Below are 21,610 nucleotides of genomic sequence, written 5' to 3'. Positions count from 1 at the left end.
CTTGGTTTACTTGCCACTCCAGTTTATGCTATGTGTGGGCATGGCTAGAGGAAGGCACCTAAGCCAGTCCTCTTTAAGCTGTGTGTGGATAGACTAGATAGGTTTCTCCTGAGAAGGTCAATTAATTGGATGATCAAAAACACAAGACAAACAATTGCCAAGCTGAGGCTGGGGGGATGGACTTTGGAGGGTGCTAGACCAGCTTGGGCTACCAACTGAGCCCCTGTTTCAAAAAACAATAGCAACGAAATAGAAACAATAGCAAAAACTAAACAAACAAAAACAAGTGATAATTTTGAAAGCAAGGATAGGCACTCTGTAAAGATACCATCTTTTCATTTCTGTTTTATAAATTGAGACGTTCATTATTATTCTCAGATTGTAAAACTTTACCGTGATTTTTTTCTGAAATTCTTTTTATAGGTGTTTAATCAGTGTATTTTTTAACTTTTAAATATAGTTGGGTCTATGATCTCCTCTGATTCTATGTCCACCACACACCTGAGTAACCTCACCTTTTCCCCAGATTTCAAGCATTCTATGTGCACACTGCAAGTCTCAGAAGGAATCCTCTTTTTGTAGTATAGAGATTAAATAAAAGCTTGGGGATCAAGCCCAGCTTCATCAGGAGAGATCACTTTGTAATTTATCTTAAATTCAGCCCACTAGTATTGGTTCTATCAAACATGGCTTACATCTGTTACTTTAGTGATCACATAGTATTAGTTTCCTAAAATGTATTAAATAAAGAAATTATGGCAGTAACAGAGGATAAATTAAGAAATTTACTTTTACATGAGAAAATAAAAGCTTCGTATTTCCTCATAAAAATACCATACTCAAATACTTCATGTCTAGATAAAATGTAGTCTGAAAAGGAGCTGTGAGAATTCTCCTTTATTCTTGTTTTCTTTATTTCTATGGGGAAGAACTTACCACATATCTAAAGCCTTAGTTATTTGGGGGCGGAGCGAGGATGGAGATGGGGGAGGTATGACTAGAACAAGTTAAGCCTGTATCCCACTGCTTTTCCGGTGAGGGTGGGTAAATCCCCACCCACAGGACATCCTAACTTAGTCTCCTCTTACTAAGAATTCTGATGACATCCAAAGGGCAGGGGAGTTTTCATTGTAGTTTTCAGATGTCTAATTTCTGCCTCCTTGCCTTAATTTTAGGTAAATTTCTCTCGTGCCTTATTCTTTTAATGGGTAGTATGGTGTTGTAGCAAGCTAATGTTTATTTGCACGCCTTTCCCCTTTTGAGCTTTCCAACTGGGAATGGAAGCCGTCTTCACGTACACTGTGACCTGTTAACACAGCACTGTCCCACAGACATGTAGATTGTGTCAGTCCAAACCTGATGGTCAAGTTGCGCTTCCCCTAAGGATGGATAGTTTGAAGGAGAGTGGAGAAAGTAACCCTTTGTCAAGGTTACCACTGTATACATGTTTTCTGTTGAATGCCAGTTAAGTGTAACATGTTGTGGGGGGGTGGAAATTAAAAATTAAACCTATGGTGAGTGAACAAGCACATAGCAAAGCAATTATAGAATTAATAAATGCCAATTTGGATATATTGGTAATGAGCTTTTAAAAAATGCAAAGAAAAAATAGAGGTGCTAAAACTTTTTTTTTTTTTAATTTTAGGTTTTTGTTTGGCTGGGGTTTTTTTGTTTTGTTTTGTTTTGTTTTGTTTTGCTTTTTAGTTTTTTTTTTAAGACAGAGTTTCTCTGTGTAGCCTTGGTTGTCCTGGACTCAATTTGTAGGCCAGGCTGGCCTTGAACTCACAGATATCTGCCTGCCTCTGCCTCCCCAAGCCTGGGATTACAGGTGTGCACCACCACGCCCAGCTGGCGGTAAAACTTTTACAGTCTCTTGAAGGCCAAGCAGATTCTTGATAAGTTGAGGTAGTACAGATGGTAAGAGGCAAATACAAATTATTGTAATAGTCACTCTAGATAAACCCATTCATTTTATGAATGAGGAACTAGAGACCCTATTAATTTAGAAGCAACCCGCCTAGCCTACTATAATTGGAAGAGGAGGGTCGGAGTCAGTTTTTTTTTTAACTTAGTGCCTATTACACTGAATAGACACTGTGTTTCACTCAGAAGAAATCTACTTTAGTGCCACAAAGGACAAAGAGAAGTATTCTGAGGTAAAGCTTATCATGGCTCCAATGTGCACATGTGGCATTCAAGCAGGGGCTGCCTGACCATTAAGAAATTTTCTGGCTTTCAGACGTAAGGGCACCCCTCATCTCTGATTGCTGCGTATTTAACAGCCATCTCAGATGTCTCTGATATCTTCAGGAACCATTTGGTACCCAAATAATAGGTGAACCAGACCAAACAAAATGTCACAGGGATGGAGGTACAAGATTATGCTGAGCTGGGATTATTTAAAGGCCTGATAGTTTCTTGGTACAGCACACTGGTATACGTGAAGGAGTCCAGTGTTGACAGATTTAGTTTTTAAGCAAAGCTAGAAGACAATACCATTTATGTGAGCCTTTTTATTTCTGTTAACACCTAACCAAACATAGTAAAGTCTTTGAGCTGGGCATAGTCACACTGCCATCCTAGCATTTGAGAAGCAGCAGGAGAATTAAGAGCTGTAGTCCAGGTTGGACAATAGAGTGAGTTCTAGCTTAGTTTCTTATTAGGAAGGGTTAGAGATGGAATGCTGTATAGATAAAAAAACAAAAACAAAACAAAGAACCCCAGAGAACATAAACTGAAGTGCGTCTCAGCAGACATCTTGTTTATCTAGGGATGGGTTAAGAGGGGTACTTGTGTGGATGTTGGGAAGGGAGGTGCCATCTTTCTGTAGTTATATTACAGAGAAGGACTAAGGCAGATGATTTTCTGAAAGGGACTGTCCATCACCACAGGCCTTCAGGGACTTCAGTTCTGTGCTCCCTCTTGGATATGGAGACAATGGGATTGGTTTGTGCACATCCTGGCATAGGCAGCCCCTGCTTCCTCTCACAGCCAATCCATCTCTGGCCATGTTGGTACCCATCCATCCACGCAGTGTTCCTGCATCCTCTTCTCTTCTACTCTTTCCTTCAGACTTGGAGCTTGGTTGTGATAGTGTAGATAGACGGGCGTCTCTTTATTCTTTTTAGAGCTATTGAACACAGCATTTTCTCTTTTATAGATCTAGTACTTCATGTTACACCTTTCTAAGCTGTTTACTGCTTTAAAAGTGATGGGACGTGGGAGAATGGAGATAACAAATAAAGTGGACTAAAGTCTCATGTAGCAGCCAACTTTATTCAGAGCATCAGACAGTTTATACTCTGAGAATTAAGAAGAGTCACACAAGTAAAGTGTACATTCACAAGGGCATGGTACTCGTGGCAGGCAAGCCAGCACATGGCCAAAACATATTTTTTTCCCATGGAGGCATATAAACAAATAGCAAGAGCCAGTTTTAATAAATAATCTGAAGCAAACTAACTCCTATCCACTAAACCCAGGAGGGGAACGAAAGCATAATCCAAGAACAATTCTGTGTTTTTGAAGAAACTGAAGTCACAAGGTGTTGATTTCTTGGAGTTTTCTCACAAGAACTCAGAAACCTCCTCACAAACAAGCTTCTTTTTCTCTGATTTTGTTTGTTGTCCTCCCCCTTTTTTCTTTCTTTTTTTCTTCCTTCTTTTCCTTTCTTTTTACTTCTTTCTTTTTTCTTTTCTTTTCTTTTTTTTTTTTTTTTGCGTTTCCTCATTTGAAGAGCCATCTTTAGGAGATTGTTTACCCTTTGGAAAGAAAAGTCATATTTTTTTTATTGTATCAGTTTCATTTCTCAAGTGATTAATATCCATACTTAATTTCATTTATTATATAAGATGCTTATAATTAAATTTGGCTATCTTAAAAAGAAAAGAAAAGTCATATTTTTATTCCCTAGCATACCAAAAAGACCAAACAAGCAAAGCAAACAAACCAAGCAGCTCTCCTTTCTTGATGCACAGATCAGTCCATAACACAGTGGCCAACAATCTGTTTTTCACGTGTGATAATTGCTTTTTGGCTTTTCAGCATATTGCAAAGACTCAGAAGATTTCAAATAGATTCTAAGAAGAGTGCTGAAAAGAAGCTCACACGTTTCCAAATAAATTCAAGATTTAGGTAGAAGGGGACTGTGCCCAGCTTTTTATTTCTAACATGCTAATAGTGCACAAATCATCCCCATCAGGAAACAGTCTTGCTGTAGGGCTCAGAGTGGCCTCAAACTCACCATATCCAATTGTTTGAGTGCTGAGATTACAGCCCTGTTCCCCTAGACCAGGCTTACAAGCTTATCCTGATAAGGCCTTATAGTTTAAAAGCAAATTAAGTTACATTATCTCTGAATTTCTTTGCCCTAGAACTTTGTGAGGTAGCCATTGTTACAGACTCTTATCCTTGAGATCAGTGAGGCTCAGAGAGGTTGTGCATGTTCCTTCCACATTGTGCACAACAGAGCCAGCCAGATCCCACATCTAGCACTCTACATTTGGACATGGCTCTGAGGTCTATGAGGTGAACTGAACAGGCCGTACAGTTGGACCTTCCAGGGCACATTGGGAACTGATTTTTGCTGATGCTGTTGAGAGAACACTGAATCTTTGAACTGTCCCATTTCACGACAACACCAAACATCCTTCTAAATAGCAAGAAAAAAAAAAAAGATTCATTCGGCGTTGGTGACTTTTCATGAAAACTGATTCTAACTTTTTGTGTATGGCATGTATAATTTGTACTGCATTACATTTTGTGTAATACACAGAGAACATACATGCCCATTTGAGAAAACTTATAATTCAAAATCATTATATTTTATAGTTGTCATATCTTTGCTTATATTGGAAGTCTTTCATTTCCATAATTCATTTGACAATGTGTCTTTGGTCAGAAGTATCCCAATAATGTCACTTGTTCCCATGGGAAAATGCCAGCTACTTTATGACATGATTTCTAGTACTTACTATGGCAGAAAGTTTACGATAACTATAACTCCCTTATAAACTTGGAAGATCATTTTGGTCTGGATCAACTTAGAAGGCTAGAATCACAGCTGTGGTGGATCACATTTTATTTCCAATCAATTATTCAAATGCTGATTCAAGTATTTGGTCCTGGGCCCTTGATAAGTATACTATCTGGGAATCTTTTGCTAATGTTTGGAATCTGGGAAATTAAGCAACATGATACTTTTAGGTTAGACTATATACAGAGCTGGGACTAGGCAGTTCAGCCTAACAAGAAACAGGCTGCATGGATATGGCCTGTTATGCAAAAAGCATTGTGTAGATATCAATTGTTGACACTGGAGTTCCAGATAGCTAGAAATCAGTCAGTGCAGAGCATAAGTCGATGCTTCCTGGAAGAGTTAGCCCTGGGGTGGGGGTGAGGGGTAAAGCTTGTATTATGGTTTTGAGCTAGAGTATTCCCCACAGACTCACAGATGTAGTGGTGATCCCAGCTGCTGATGCTGTTTTGGAAGGCAGTGGCTTTTGGTATGTAAGGCCTAGCCAGCAGTCGTAGCTACTGGGATGGCCCTCAACGGTGATATCCTAGTTTCCTGATCTCCTGAATGTGGGTCAGCACCTTCTAAAGATACTTCACTATGGACAGAGCCAACCTGGCCACTATGTCTTCCTCACCAAAAGGGACTAGTTGATATGCCTTCAAACTGAATTAAAGTAAACTACTTCTTCCTTATGATGCTACCAAGAAGAGACTTGATACTCTATGAGCATATACAGGGGATGGAGGTCCCCCTCAGTCACAGTCATAGGGCAGGGGAGTAAGGGGAAAATGGGAGGGAGGGAGGAATGGGAGGATACAAGGGATGGGATAACCATTGAGATGTAACAAGAATAAATAAAATAAAAAAAGATGCTTCTGTCAGCTGACTGTCACAGTCACAGGGCAAGGAACCAAGGAGCTGTATCTATGATAAAATACTGAAGCATTTTAAGTGTAAAGATGTTGAGAACTAGTAGAAAATTTGGGGGGGAATAGTTTAACTGGCACATGAGGCACATGAGGCACATGAAGTGGTTTACAAGAAACTATAAAGAGTTTTATCTGTGGTATAGGAGCACAGACTCACCAAGCAGTTAGTGGTGCCCATCTTTCCTCCCAGAAGAGGCAGAGGGATCTCTGAGTTCAAGGCTAGCCTGGTCTACCCCCTCCCTGGTCAGGAAAGCTGAGGCTACACAGAGAAACCCTGTCCTGGAAAAAAGACCAAAAAAAAAAAAAAAAAAAAAAAAAAAGGTACATGGACTTGGGAGAAGTGAGGAACCAGTGGAGACTCTTGACTGGAGTGCTCTAATCCAAATTTGAGTTATTCAGGAGACAGAAGACTAAGCAATGGGTGAGAATCAGAGATTTATGGGGAAAGATGCCAACGCCAAGTTAGGAAGCAAAACACAACGAACTCTATAGTCAAGTATTAATAGCGGAAACAGAGAGGAAGAGTAGGCTATGAAAGGCTCTAAGTGGGTAGGAGTGGCTGGCTTGGCAAGGCTGTTTAGGTATGAGAGGTGAGTACGTACCCCAAATTACTATCCTCATGCTTGGTTTCCTAGGAGATGTGTTGGGAAACATAATAAGCAAATCAGGAGAAGAGATGACCTATATTAGAGATATTGTTGGGCTCAGTGCTGCAGGATCATTTGAAAGTATAGGTCTTGGGCCTTGGAATCTACCCCTTTGGAGTAATAATAGTTGTGAAATTGAACCAGTTTTGTAAGAGGGAGGATAAGGAAAGAGGATCAGAAAGGAAAGAACTGGGGACTCTTCCTAAATTTCAAACCCACTTGAACAGCTACATACCTCTCCTATTTAAAATTATGACAAGGTGAACTACTTATAGTGACACTGATAATTGTTGTATCTGTGTGTGTGTGTGTGTATGTGTGTGTTTTGTATGTTTCTATGTGTGTTTCTTTTTTTATTCATAGAATGTTTTATAACTGTTTACAAATCACATCTCTTATATATTAGAGAACTTCTTTCTCTAAGTTAAAGATTTCTGTGGCAATGGGAATTTAATAAAAGTTTTCATAAAACAGTGGATACCTTTTTCCAAATAAACATTTATTATTGTTCTAATTTTTTTAGAGAAAATAAATAAAACTGTATTTATAACGATTTACGGAATGAGAGGACCACCCTATGTGTGTTTCTAAGATCTTCCTAGATGGACGTTATTTGCAGTCACCTGCATATAAACATGCTATATTTTTGGAGTGGAAGAAAAGAGTTGGATCCCGTTCTGCTCTTAAGGCGTTATGATTGACTGGTACACACCCATGGGAAGTTATCCTGGTTTTGCACAGGCAATAGCTGGGGAGCTTGACAGCTCTTTGATCTGAAAAGTACTGAGGACAAGAGAGATAACTAGGGGAAGTCAGCAGAAAGACCAATGACCAGAGGTAAGTTTTGTACTAGACGTTTGAAACAGGATTCTCTACTGAGATGATGAACAATTTGAGGCCCAAACAATAATTTGGAAATAGTATTTAGTAAAAGCTCATTGAGATTAGTAATTATCACACACCTACTGAATGAAGTTTGCTGAGTGTACACTAAATACTTATCTGTCGACCTGGATCAAAATTTCACTTCCGTCCAGTTAAATTTTCAGCTGGGAAAGGAAAGGAATCCGTGTAGCTCTAGGACCTAGTATTGATGCACAATACTAAAAGTGATGTTACTTTCAAATTGTCCTAGCAAATTAATCTTAATGATGACTAATTAACAGAAACGTGTTTGAGACTCTGTAATCTGATCCCAAAGGCAGGGCCACTGATTGAGAATGAGGGAACTTCAGTTTCAGGTTCTGTCCCTCTAATGCTCGCCTAAGACAGGTGCCTTCTGTTATGTAAGAAAATGATTCTAGATTATTTAACAGCTCATGCTATTTGAACTGCAATATTTCTCTCCAATCTCTTGCAACTGAACCAATGTAAAAAATACAAAAAGTCTAAGGTTGGCCTTTTGATTTACCTGCAAAGGAATGTTTAGGTATTACTCTTGTTGTTTGAAACAATGATGTTCTTGCTTTGTTTTACTCTTTCATGTTCCAAAGCAGGTTGCTTTTGACCTTGGAACACTCTCCATCATAAAGTAAAGCTCTCTCACACTCTTCTAGAGGCCTAGATACTTCTTCCTTCTGTTCTTTTCCCCCATTACTTTGTTTGTTTACTTTACACTGTGATTGCAGTCCCTTCTCCCTCTTCTCCTCCCAGCCCTGCCCTTATATCTCCTCCTACTACTCCCCTCCCCTTCTTCAAGATACCCACATTTTTTAAAACCAACAGTCTAGAATGTTGATGATTTATTATGACTGTGACCAAGGGTGAGGTTGAAGTCAGCACGTTAAATTAAACTTCAGTAGTATAGACAGCCAGGCAGCATGATTTTACTTCACTGAAAAATTAGCTTTACATAAAGATGTCTGAATTAAGTATATTTTCACTTGCTAAATATCTTTGCCTCACTTTAGGTTCTTTTTCTTTGAAAAAGTTCCCTCTTGCACTTTAAAAAATTAATGTGTTTTATGCACTCACTCTGATTATAGAAGTTTGAGCAGATTGGTTGCATGCTTATTTTGAACGTTTGACAAAAATAGCGCTGGGAATTAACCTTAACCATATCAAATACGAAGAAATTGGGGGCGGGGCGGAGTGGTAATTATCCCAAAAGTTTAGCATAAAAATATTCAAGTACTAGAACCAACTTTTCAATTTTATTTTTAATTTTTGCATAGTAAGGCTTCTTTGGGGGCATATAACTTTCTATTATTGACAGGCAATGTTAATTTTTTTTTCTATGCCACTTCCTCAGATGGGGTTACTATTGCTGTGATGAAGCAGGGTTTATTTGTCTTACATAGCCTGAGTTACAGTCCACCGAGGGAAACTAAGGCAGGAACTCAAACGTCAGGAGGCAAGAGCTAATGTAGAGGCCATGAGGGAGTGCTGTTTAATGTCTCCATCGTCATGACTTGCTTAGCTTGCTTTCTTATAGCATCCAGGACCACCAGCCCACGGGTGGTACCCTTTACCATTGGTGGGACCCTCCCATACCAATCACCAATGAAGAAAATACCATACGGGCTTGCCCACAGCCTGATCTCATGCAGGCTTATTTCACGCCTCATTTCTCAACTGAGGTTTCCTCCTCAGAGATGGCTCTGCCTTGTGTCAAGTTGACATAAAATTAGCCAACATAGCCACCAAAGAATGTCCTTGAAAATGTACTATCCATTTGAGTTTCAGACCATCACCCTTAATTGCCGGCAATCTCTGACCTGTTCTCTGTCGTCACACTGTTGCCTTTCCCAGAATCCCATCTAAACTGCTGTCAACAGTCTGGCCTTTTCACTAAGCACAGTGTACTTGAGACTGACCCATGTTGCTGTATGCTCCTGTAGTTTATCCCTTCTTGTAGCTTAGAAATATTTTTTTGTTGTTGTTGATACATCCCAGCTTATATAATGGTTAAAGAATATGACCTAGTGTAAATTATGGGCATATTATATATTAAGCTACTATATATGTTCATTAATGGCTTTCACATGAACATAAATATTATTTCTCTTGAGCAAATACCTGCAAGTGAGCTAAGTATGCATTTGATGGTTTAATTTTCTCTGCCACCCTGGCATTTGGGGACTTAGTACTGTTAGTTTTTACTTATTTTTAGTTGTCTTAGAGCAGTGGTCCTCAACCTTCCTAATTCTGCTTCCTAATGTATTAAATCTTTAATACAGTTCCTCATTTCGTGGTGATCCCTGGAGCGGTGAATAGTTATGGCCCCCATTGATTCATGGGTTTGAATTCTTGGCCGTAGGAAGTGGCACTCTTAGGAGATATGGTCATACTGGAGGAGGCATGGTCTTGTTAGAGGAAGTGTGTTACTCTGGAGGCAGGGCTTTGAGGTCAAACATGCCCAAGCTATGCCAGTGGGACATTCTCCTGCTGCCTGTGGACCAGCTCCTTCTCCAGCACCATGTCTGCCTGGATGCAGCTATGCATCCCACCATGATGAGAATGGACCAGCTCCCTCTCCAGCACCATGTCTGCCTGGATGCAGCTATGCATCCCACCATGATGAGAATGGACCAGCTCACTCTCCAGCACCATGTCTGCCTGGATGCAGCTATGCTTCCCACCATGATGAGAATGGACTAAACCTCTGAAACTGTAAGTCAGCCCCAGTTAAATGTTTTTTATTACTAAGAGTTGGTCATGGTGGTTCTTCACATCAATACAACCCTAACTAAGACAATCCCCAACCATAAAATTAATTTGTTGCTGATGGTCCTGGGCTCTATAAGAAAACAGGCTGAACAAACCATGGGAAGCAAGCCAGTGAGCAGCACCCTCCACGACCTCCGCATGAGCTTCTGCCCTGTTTGAGTTCCTGTCCTAACGTCCAACAGTGATAAACAATGGTGTAGAAGTGTAAGCAAAGCAAACCCTTTCTACCCAAACTTGTTTTGGTCATGGTGTTTTACCACAGCAACAATAACCCTAACCAAGGTAGGTTGTTCTGCTTACTTCGAGATAGTCTTCCTAAGTAGCCCAGGCTTGCCTCAAGTTACCATTTCTCTTGCCTCAGCTTTCGTGATGATGCTATTGTATAGGTCTGTATTATCCAGCCAGGATAAGAGGATATCAAACAACTGAACCTTAGCCAGTCAGAGGCTGCAAAAGATAAACACTCACTTTTAGCAGTCAGGATGTTCCTGTTCCTTCACCTCTCCCCCACCCACTTCTCTTTTCTTTTCTTAGAAACGCATTAATAGTAATTTTGAAAAGCATTCCCAGGAACCTGGCATCCCACAGGTTCTTAACAGTAAAGACTGTTACTTGTGCAAATCAGAATCTGAAACCAACCAAATGGGGACAACCTTGCCAATATGCATGAGTAAGCTCTTCCATGGGGTTGCTTCTTTATGCGTATTATTACTTTGGCTATGACTGTCATCTGCACCTGTGGTATGTGGGCTCAACCACCTTTGGAATAATGTGTGTTTCTACAACCCCTTTTCTTGGCCAAGTTTGTTTTGTGAGATTGACCTAGTCTCAGTTTTATTACTTTTTTTTAAACGAATAGTAGTGTCTCAACTGTGGCCTTAATTTACATTTCCCCAGTGAATAATGTACTGAGGTGGTTTCATGTGCTAGTTTACCACGTGTATCTCGTTTGTCAAAGTCTTCATATCTTTTGTCCTTTGGGAGGAAATGAGTATTGGGTTATTTTTGTTTTGTTAAGTTTTGTTTTACACACACACACACACACACACACACACACACACACAGAGAGAGAGAGAGAGAGAGAGAGAGAGAGAGAGAGAGAGAGGAGAAAGACTTTTTTGGTTATTAGTAGATGTCCTCTCAACATGTGCCCTGGGTCTGTGGCTTTATTTTATTTTATTTTATTTTTTAATTTCTTAAAACTCTCTTCTGCAAAGTTGTTTTTTAATTTTGATGCAGTCCAATTTATCATTTTTCCTGTTATAGATAATGTACTGATGTTATCTTTAAGAACTGTTTAGATCAAGGTCACAAAAGTTTTCTCACATCTTCTTTCCCTCACGCCTTAGAACTTCCCAGTGCTATTTAACTCAGGTGCCCACGTTGAGTTAATTTCTGTGTGAGGGAGTGTCTGGCTTTGCTTGCTGGCACTTGGAGTTGTACTGTTTGTCAAAAAGACAGTTCCCCCACTGAATTACCTTTGTACCTGTGGCAAAAACCCATTGTCTAGTATCTGTGTGGGCCTATTTTTGGCCTCAGGGCTCTGTATTGCCCTTTGTGTCTAACTGTTGTCAGTACTGCAATCTCATGATTATTGTGGCCTTTTAATACATGGCTAGGAAGACATTCTGTGAAGTGCTTTAGCCAATTTTCTTTGAATATTCTTACCTAAGCCAACGAATTGTTTGTTAACAATTTCGCTGTCTTAGTGAAACTTAGATATTGGTTATGAACCTAGAATAAATGGCACCCATACTTTTTTTTAATCCCTTTATTGGATAGAGTGAGACCTCAGCCCCTGTGACATTTACCTTATGGTTTTCCCAAATTAATGGCAACACACACACACACACACACACACACACACACACACACTTACAAGAAAACCATCTACTAAACTCCCATCTGCAAAATTTGCCTTGAGGGGCTTCCCAAGAAGTCACCACCACTGACGAGGCCCTGCATTCTGCCTAAGCTGCCAGACCGTGGTAATACCTCACCCGTCATTAATAACCAGCTTCCTGTCTGCTAGAGTGGCAGTTGGTGGGACCCAGCTGCTATGACTCATCTGTTTAAGATAGCCTTTTGAGGAGTGACATTTTATAAGAGTGAGGCTACATGGTGTCTGATTGGGAGAATTTTCTTTATAACAGTCATTTGATTTCTAGTGCCTAGGAAATTGAACTTTTTGTATTATTAGCAGGTACTCTTCAATTTCCCAGTCTGTATGTGAGCTCAGTGAATAGATAAATGTTATTTTCGCCAAGTATTTGTATGGCTGTTATTTTCCCCTGAAAAACAAACAAGCATTGCAACTTCTTTTTTAAAAAAAGGGGGAGGGAGAGGAACAAGAAAAAATATTTTTGCATTACTATTTTTTTTTTTGTAGTTTCTAAGCTTTCTTTGTTTTCATATTCTCAGCACCTACTCAAGGAGAGATCTGTCACACAGGAGACAGTGGGAGAATCCTTGAGTGCGTCAGAGGATAGGTCTGCATACACTGAAGGCACCTCTTGGGTTGCTGAATTCAATCCTGTTTTATTTTCTGTTTGTCATTCTCTTAGCTGTGATAGGCTTATGAATGTTGTTTTAAAAGACAGAATATTTGTTTGGTGTTGCAAATCTTTATAGTTGGCAGATAAACTGTTATAAATACACCGCAAAGAACAATATTGGAGCAATATGCATGAAAATGTTGGTAAGGAAAGATGTAATTAAAAATTTTGTTACAAAGATAATATTTTTCTTTCTTTAGAAAAGATGGAAGAAAGGAAAGAGACTGCGATTAAGCTTGTGACAGGGCACAAGTTGAGCTCACTGTTAATAGCAGGCTTAAATAGGGTAGACAAAATCTCCTTAACATCGCTATAGAAGTCTTTGGTACATAAATAACCATATCCTCAGATAAAAGGAAATTACAACTGATCTCTTTCTAATACTAAGACATGCTGGTTTCCTGTGGTCAACTGAATTTCTGTTGGAAATTCAACACTTTATAACACTTGGTGATAACAAACAATTTTTGGCTTTAGATTGGTGACAACTTAGGGCAAAGTTCCCAGACCTTACTATACAAGCAGGTGACCTGGCAGCTTGTTAAAATTTAGATCCCTGGGTCCCAGTGCTGCTGATAGATTGAATGGGTCTCGGAAGTAGTCAATAATCTGCATTTTAGTAACCTTGCTTTCAACACTGTTGGTTATTTTTCACAAGGTTGCCACATTTTCCAAACAGATACTTTTTCTCTTACCGAACCTTAGCCTAAGTGGTATGAGTCTTAATGACTGGGCTTAGCTGTAACTAATTTAGAATTCCTGGGTGTAAACTAAGACATAGTATTCAATAAGTATTCAACATACAGACATAAACTAGACTTCTTTCAATTAGAAGTTATTGGTTGTGCAATTTCCACTTTCAGGCTATCTGTGCACTTAAAGATAGTATTAGATAAGGGTGTAGCCCAGGCATAGGTACCTAGGGAATTTCACAAGGTTCTTTTATAATCATTTATTGCCTACTGTGCCCTTAATGATGTTACTCAGAATCCCATTAGGTTACCCGTGAATTTACTAATTGGTCCCTTGGTAGTAGCCAGGGGGTGTCAAACCCTATTACTCCATCCCATAACGGCCATGCTGGAGACAAGACAGAAGTTGCTGCTTTCTACCTTGGTTCCTTTCAAAGGATAGGGCACAGTGCTAAAAGGACATTTTCCACACTACAAGAAGAGTCTCTAGTGAGTTATACGCCTCTAACTTGGGAATGTACCCATGACCTACTTCTAAAAGTAATTTAAAGATGCTGCCAAACACAATCAACACAATCATAGCCTAGAATTACCCACTAGCTATTCTGAGGAACTAGAATGACATTGATGCTATCTGCCACATTACCAGCTTTAACTCCATTTTGAATAGGGTTTTCTCCTACCTCTGTTGATACTTAGACTAGATGAGAGTTGTCTACTGTCTGGATTCACAGCAGTTGCACAAACTCATGTACGTTGTTTCTCTACACGTCAGCAAATGTTTGGATACGAAGTACTTCCTGGAAGGATACTGGGTTGTAGCCTTGGTCTGTACCTTGTAGGTTCAGTAACTGAGAGGTGATTGGCTCACAAGAGCTCTGACTTTGTCAATGGATCGATCCATTGGTAGATTTATAATTTGATGCCAGTATTGATAAGTAGTGGACGTATTAGGAAGTGGCTGCTGGGGTCATGTGCTGTGAAGGGGAAGATAAACTCTGTCCCAGGCCTCTCCACACTTGTGTCTTTCCTATGGCGTTGCCTCGAGGTGTGTGAGCACCCTCTCCTACGTGGGCTCATTGACACGGTGGAGCCAGCAGACCACAGATCAAAACTCCTGAAACGGGAACCAAAATAAATCTTTCCTCTTTCAAACTGTTTCGTCTCAATGATAATGGTTGACAAACCAGGCTTGGAAAGGTGGCTCAGTCGTTAACAGTGCTTGATGCTCTTATGGAATACCCAGGTTCCACTCCCAGTACCTACATACATGGTACCTCACAAACATCACGGGATCCCACCGCCTCTTCTGACCTCCACTGGCAGTGTGTGCATGTAGCACACATCCATCCACAGGGGCAAGGCACTCAGACTCATAAAATTAAAAGAAAATAAAATATTTTTTTAAAATAGCTGACAAACCTGAAAGTTAATCACATTTGCTGACCTGGTATTTATAGTCAGAATTCCTCAGTCGGCAGATGAGAGTCCTAACAATCTTTCGCTTGTTGAAATGAATCCAGTGCTGGGGTTCATGTATAAATACTTGGCCTAATAAAGCGTTTCTGGATTTTTGGAATCCCCAGTCTGCACCATTTAACAGTCTCTTGGATTGTGATCTGGAGGAGTTCTGTTCCTGCCAAGTGCTCATTCCTGGTCACTCCGGCAAGACTCTGCTGTCTCAGCTCTAAGTGTTTCTGAATGATCGAGCTCAGCTAGCCTATTTGTGCTGGTGTCTTTAAGAAGACTGGTCTATATTTTCTAGAGGGATTCACCTATAGCAGCACTTTTGCTTAGTAGAAATTCTGTAGCAGCAGCAATTGTACAGAGTGTGGCTGTTCTGGGAAAACAGACTGGGGGACCCTGGGAAGATAGACTGGGGGATCCTGGGAAGACAGGCTGAGGGACTCTGATAGGCTAAAGAGCCATAAGGATGGGTAGCCCAATCTAGGTGCCAAAGAGCCTGTGGGTGATACTGAATCTGGTACTTCATTGTCTGATTGTACTAAGTAAATTTACTTTGATAAGATTCAATTTATCATGAGAAAGTAGAGGTGACAATAGTCCTTATGTCATGGGTTAAAGCATTAAATGATTCAACATATGCAAAAACACTCAGCTCTATTGACTAGTATTGGTAAAATAGAAACCATAGCCAAAGCTTGTCCTGTGATTCTGAGCAGACTGATTTCGGGTGGGGCTCAGACATTGATATATTGTAAAACAAAATGAAACAAAACAAAAAACTCTTACGTAGCTTTATCATGCAGTTAGGTTTGAGAGTCACTGGGGTTGATGAGCCTCAAAGTCCAAACTAATAGATACTGTCATGGATTTATATACTTATTTTTTGTCCTTTAATTTTGTTTTATTTAGAGCTGTTTATATAATTAGTTCTGTTTAGAAAGTATTCTAGAAAGGCAAGGCACATTAAGAACAAATGCACACCAGCATACTTTATAATGGTAGATTCTTTATTACTCTTCCTTAATGTACACACACACACACACACACACACACACACACACACACACACACACACACACGCTTGTGTTAGGGTTAGCGCTCATGCATAGATATGTGTGTGTTGATGTTGGAGGACAACCTTGAGTATCATACTCAAGAAATTCATCTATATCCTTTGTGACAGGGTCTCATGTCAGTTCTCAAAAATTTGGCTAGTGTTGTGTGACAGAATGTTCCCTGGGGAGATGAAACACACACATGTATTCACTCCAGATAGGGATCCCATGACGGATCAAAGTACTTAAACCACCAAAGCCCATCTCAACGAACCAATGAGTTTTATTAGGGTTACTTACAGAAGTGTAAATAATTGAAAGACAACAGCATCACCAAAGACAACCCCAGCATAGGAGACACCTGATAAAAGCAAAGCCAGGAACCTGCAGCACACTGCATAGCCCGCAGGCAGCTCACCAGGTTGGAGAGTGTCCTTTCCAGGTGCCTCAGTTGTTCTAAACCTCTTCCAGGCAGCTGGCTTGTTTCTGCTTCTTCCACCCAGCTGCTGTGGTCTTAGAGTCTTTGCAGCTCAGCTTCCATCTGTCTTAGAAGGGACGCTTAGCTTTTACCGTTTACTTCTGCAGGAAGGGACCTAGCAAATCTGGTCACTTTCAGGGACTTTTTGAAGCTTCTATGGGTTCTTTATCTTCCTGTTTAAGAGGATTCCCTGCCTGATGGACTGTTCTTGTCTTAGAGGAAACTGTTATGCAGCCACTAGACTAGCTGGACAACAGGGCCTAGGGATCCTTATGTCTCTGCCTTTTAAGCATTGATTTGATAAGCATCCTTTTATGTGGGATCGAGTAGAACTCAGGCCCATGAGCTCTCAGGGTGTTTAACTCACTGAGCCATTCCTCCCAGCCCAGATTCTTTTTGTTTTTAATGTATTTGTTATTTTATTTTTAAGTCATGGCCTCACTTTGTAGCTTTAGCTGATCTTACTGGCAGAGGTAGTCCTACCCCTACCTTCTGAGTGCTGGCCCCAGCCTACACTCTTAGTGATTTTAAGTTAAGCATTTTTTCAGCTCAAAGCATGACAAATGTTCTTTACCTATTCCAGTTCACTGCCCAGTAACATCACATAGAAATTTATAGCCTCACAATAAATATGGTTTGCTAAATTCAGGCTATGCAAGCTCGTGTAGAGCAGAGAAGAACATTTTGATTGAATATTTGGAGCTGGTGAGTTGGGTTACCAGGCAGCTACTTAATTATGCTCTTGAATGGATTAACACTTCTCAAATGTGGGAAATTCACACCTAGCTTTATCACTTCTTCCAGTGAATTCATGACAACATCCAAAAGATTGCAGTATATTTCTGAAAAAGTCCAAGTGTGGTTTATGTTTAAAAAATGATGGATTTTTAGAAGCTTTGGGGTTCTACCATGTAATGTTGATAATTTCTTTATAGACAAAGTAGGAGCAGGTATATGAGAAAGAAAGAGAGAGAGAGAGAGAGAGAGAGAGAGAGAGAGAGAGAGAGAGAGAGAAGAGGAAGAGGAAGAGGAGGAGGATAGATAGGAGAGAAATTAAAGTTATCTGTAACTTCATAACCTTAAAACTCATCACTAAGAATATTATATGCCAGTTCTTTCAAGCATGCATATATATGGTGAGTTTATACACACACATATACAAGAGATTCTTCAGGTTACAGATGAAAATTTACAGCTATACTATTAAGATATTTTCTCAGAGTATTGTTTTTAAGGCAACATAAGTTTTAAGTTTTATCTTTAGTATAGTATGCTAGGTGAAATCAACTCAAGATAAGGAATATAAGAGGAATATTGATATTGCCCAGAGCAGAAAAACGGGGTGAATGTATGTATGTTATTTCAGAACATCATTTTTATCAGTGAATTATTTATTACATTAATCTGGTTGAAAAATGTGGGGATAAAAATTATGGAAAAATATAGGATCTCAAATTCAGAAAGAATTAGTTTTAAGTTCACTGTTGGCTTTTGGGAGTGTCTGCGGAACTTAATTATATGAATGAATCCAAGAAATGCTAAATACATAAGAATATATGTATAGTCCCTGAAATGGTTTGAAAGTATTTCTCAAACTTCGTGTGTAGAAAGATTGTTCCACAATACAAAGGAGTAAGAAATGAGACATGTAAGATGATGAGGTCATGAAAGCAGAGCCCGCATTAGTGGAATAATGTTATCATGGGAATGACCTTTCTGTAAATGATACGCATCCTTCCGTTCTCCTGCCTAAGGAAGCTCTGACATCATATTGAGTAGTCAGAACATCATCCCCAGGAATGGCCCCTCAATATCTGACTTCCTAGCGCTCAAGTTCATGAATATATATATATATATATATATTTCATATATATGTGTGTATGTATTCTGGGCATGGTGGCACACACCTGTCACATCAGCATCTTGGAGGCAGAAGCAGAAGGCTTAGGAATTCAAGGGGTCAGTCTTAGATACACAGTGAGCTTGAGCACAGCCTGGGCTATGTGGCTATGGTGGGCTACTGTACAATACCCGCTACCAATGATCTGTCTTGAGCGATTCTGGTATAGCACCACGAGAGGATGTCTAAGGCAGTGCCTATAACCTTGGACATGGGAATCCCTGCCAGGTTCACATAGATTTTCACAAGGCCTCACTCTGAAACTAAGCACTCATACCATATTTTGGTCACGTTGTTCCCTTCTTCTGTTGGCTAGCCTGAAGCATGCCTTGCGTTTTAGGTACTTTTCTTATGGCTGTGATCAAATACTTGCCGAAACTCAATGCAAAGGAGGGAGAGTTATTTTGGCCTACTGTTGAATGGGGTACAATCAGTCCATCCTAGCAGGAAAAGCATGATGGGAGTATGAGGATTCTGGCCACACCATAGACATAGTCAAAATATCACACAAAAATGTGCTTATAAAACAGAATATGCTGAGTTTGAGGGGAAGGCATGGATGTAGGGGCATGAAATACATGGTCACATTGTATCCGTAGTGCGGAAGCAAGAGGGAGAGAGGAAGTGGGGCTTGGGGTAAAATCTCAAGGTGCCCTACCTCCAGTGTCCTCCCTCAGTGTGCTGCCTCAGTGTCCTACCTCAGTGTCCTACCTCAGTGTCCTACCTCAGCGTCCTACCTCCAGTGTCCTACCTCAGTGTCCTACCTCAGTGTCCTACCTCCAGTGTCCTACCTCAGTGTCCTACCTCAGTGTCCTACCTCAGTGTCCTACCTCAGTGTCCTACCTCCAGTGTCCTACCTCAGTGTCCTACCTCCAATGTCCTACCTCAGTGTCCTACCTAAGGGTCCTACCTCAGTGTCCTACCTCAGTGTCCTACCTCAGTGTCCTACCTAAGGGTCCTACCTAAGGGTCCTACCTCAGTGTCCTACCTCCTGTGTCCTACCTCAGTGTCCTACCTCCAGTGTCCTACCTCAGTGTCCTACCTCCAGTGTCCTACCTCAGTGTCCTACCTCAGTGTCCTACCTCAGTGTCCTACCTCAGTGTCCTACCTCCAGTGTCCTACCTCAGTGTCCTACCTCACTGTCCTAACTCAGTGTCCTAACTCAGTGTCCTACCTCAGTGTCCTACCTCAGTGTCCTACCTCAGTGTCCTACCTCACTGTCCTACCTCAGTGTCCTACCTCCAATGTCCTACCTCCAATGTCCTACCTCAGTGTTCTACCTGCAGTGTCCTACCTGCAGTGTCCTACCTCAGTGTCCTACCTCCAGTGTCCTACCTCAGTGTCCTACCTCAGTGTCCTACCTCAGTGTGCTACCTCAGGGTCCTACCTCAGGGTCCTACCTCAGTGTCCTACCTCCAGTGTCCTACCTCAGTGTCCTACCTCAGTGTCCTACCTCCAGTGTCCTACCTCAGTGTCCTACCTCAGTGTCCTACCTCCAGTGTCCTACCTCCAGTGTCCTACCTCAGTGTCCTACCTCAGTGTCCTACCTCCAGTGTCCTACCTCAGTGTCCTACCTCCAGTGTCCTACCTCAGTGTCCTACCTCAGTGTCCTACCTCAGGGTCCTACCTCAGGGTCCTACCTCCAGTGTCCTACCTCAGGGTCCTACCTCAGGGTCCTACCTCAGTGTCCTACCTCAGTGTCCTACCTCAGTGTCCTACCTCAGCGTCCTACCTCCAGTGTCCTACCTCAGTGTCCTACCTCAGTGTCCTACCTCAGTGTCCTACCTCAGGGTCCTACCTCAGGGTCCTACCTCCAGTGTCCTACCTCAGTGTCCTACCTCAGTGTCCTACCTCAGGGTCCTACCTCAGTGTCCTACCTCAGCGTCCTACCTCAGCGTCCTACCTCCAGTGTCCTACCTCAGTGTCCTACCTCAGTGTCCTACCTCAGTGTCCTACCTCAGTGACCTACCTCAGGGTCCTACCTCCAGTGTCCTACCTCAGTGTCCTACCTCAGTGTGTTGCCTCAGTGTCCTACCTCAGTGTCCTACCTCCAGTGTCCTACCTCTAGTGTCCTACCTCCAGTGTCCTACCTCCAGTGTCCTACCTCAGTGTCCTACCTCAGTGTTCTACCTCAGTGTCCTACCTCCAGTGTCCTACCTCCAGTGTCCTACCTCAGTGTCCTACCTCAGTGTCCTACCTCAGTGTCCTACCTCAGTGTCCTACCTCAGGGTCCTACCTCAGGGTCCTACCTCAGGGTCCTACCTCAGTGTCCTACCTCAGTGTCCTACCTCAGTGTCCTACCTCCAGTGTCCTACCTCAGTGTCCTACCTCAGTGTCCTACCTCAGTGTCCTACCTCAGTGTCCTACCTCCAGTGTCCTACCTCAGTGTCCTACCTCAGTGTCCTACCTCAGTGTCCTACCTCAGTGTGCTACCTCAGTGTCCTACCTCAGTGTCCTACCTCAGGGTCCTACCTCAGGGTCCTACCTCCAGTGTCCTACCTCAGTGTCCTACCTCAGTGTCCTACCTCAGGGTCCTACCTCAGTGTCCTACCTCAGCGTCCTACCTCAGCGTCCTACCTCCAGTGTCCTACCTCAGTGTCCTACCTCAGTGTCCTACCTCAGTGTCCTACCTCAGTGACCTACCTCAGGGTCCTACCTCCAGTGTCCTACCTCAGTGTCCTACCTCAGTGTGCTGCCTCAGTGTCCTACCTCAGTGTCCTACCTCAGTGTCCTACCTCAGTGTCCCACCTCCAATGTCCTACCTCAGTGTCCTTCCTCCAGTGTCCTACCTCAGTGTCCTACCTCAGTGTCCCACCTCAGTGTCCTACCTCAGTGTCCTACCTCAGTGTCCTACCTCAGTGTCCTACCTCAGTGTCCCACCTCAGTGTCCCACCTCAGTGTCCTACCTCCAGTGTCCTACCTCAGTGTCCTACCTCAGTGTCCCACCTCAGTGTCCTACCTCAGTGTCCTACCCCCATGTCCTACCTCAGTGTCCTACCTCCAGTGTCCTACCTCAGTGTCCTACCTCCAGTGTCCTACCTCCAGTGTCCTACCTCCAGTGTCCTACCTCAGTGTCCTGCCTCCAGTGTCCTACTTCAGTGTCCTTAGTCTGATGTCCTACCTCCAGTGTCCTAGATCCAATAATGCTCCATCGAACCTACAACTTTCTAAAGCAGTGCCATCAACTGGCGACCAAGTATT

General features: G+C 41.7%; 1 long non-coding RNA gene across 3 annotated transcripts in view; it reads left to right on the top strand.

The window, feature by feature from the left end:
* The window catches only part of LOC311609177, a 140,826-nt gene that overhangs the window by 884 nt on the left and 118,332 nt on the right, over nt 1-21,610 (top strand). The gene's annotated exons all lie outside the window — the stretch shown is intronic.

This window comes from Acomys minous, assembly GCF_964271855.1.
Source record: "Acomys minous genome assembly, chromosome: 11".
In the NCBI taxonomy this organism is placed as follows: Eukaryota; Metazoa; Chordata; class Mammalia; order Rodentia; family Muridae; genus Acomys; species Acomys minous.
Note: the sequence above shows the minus strand (reverse complement) of the source record. Positions and strands in the feature narration are given on the sequence as shown.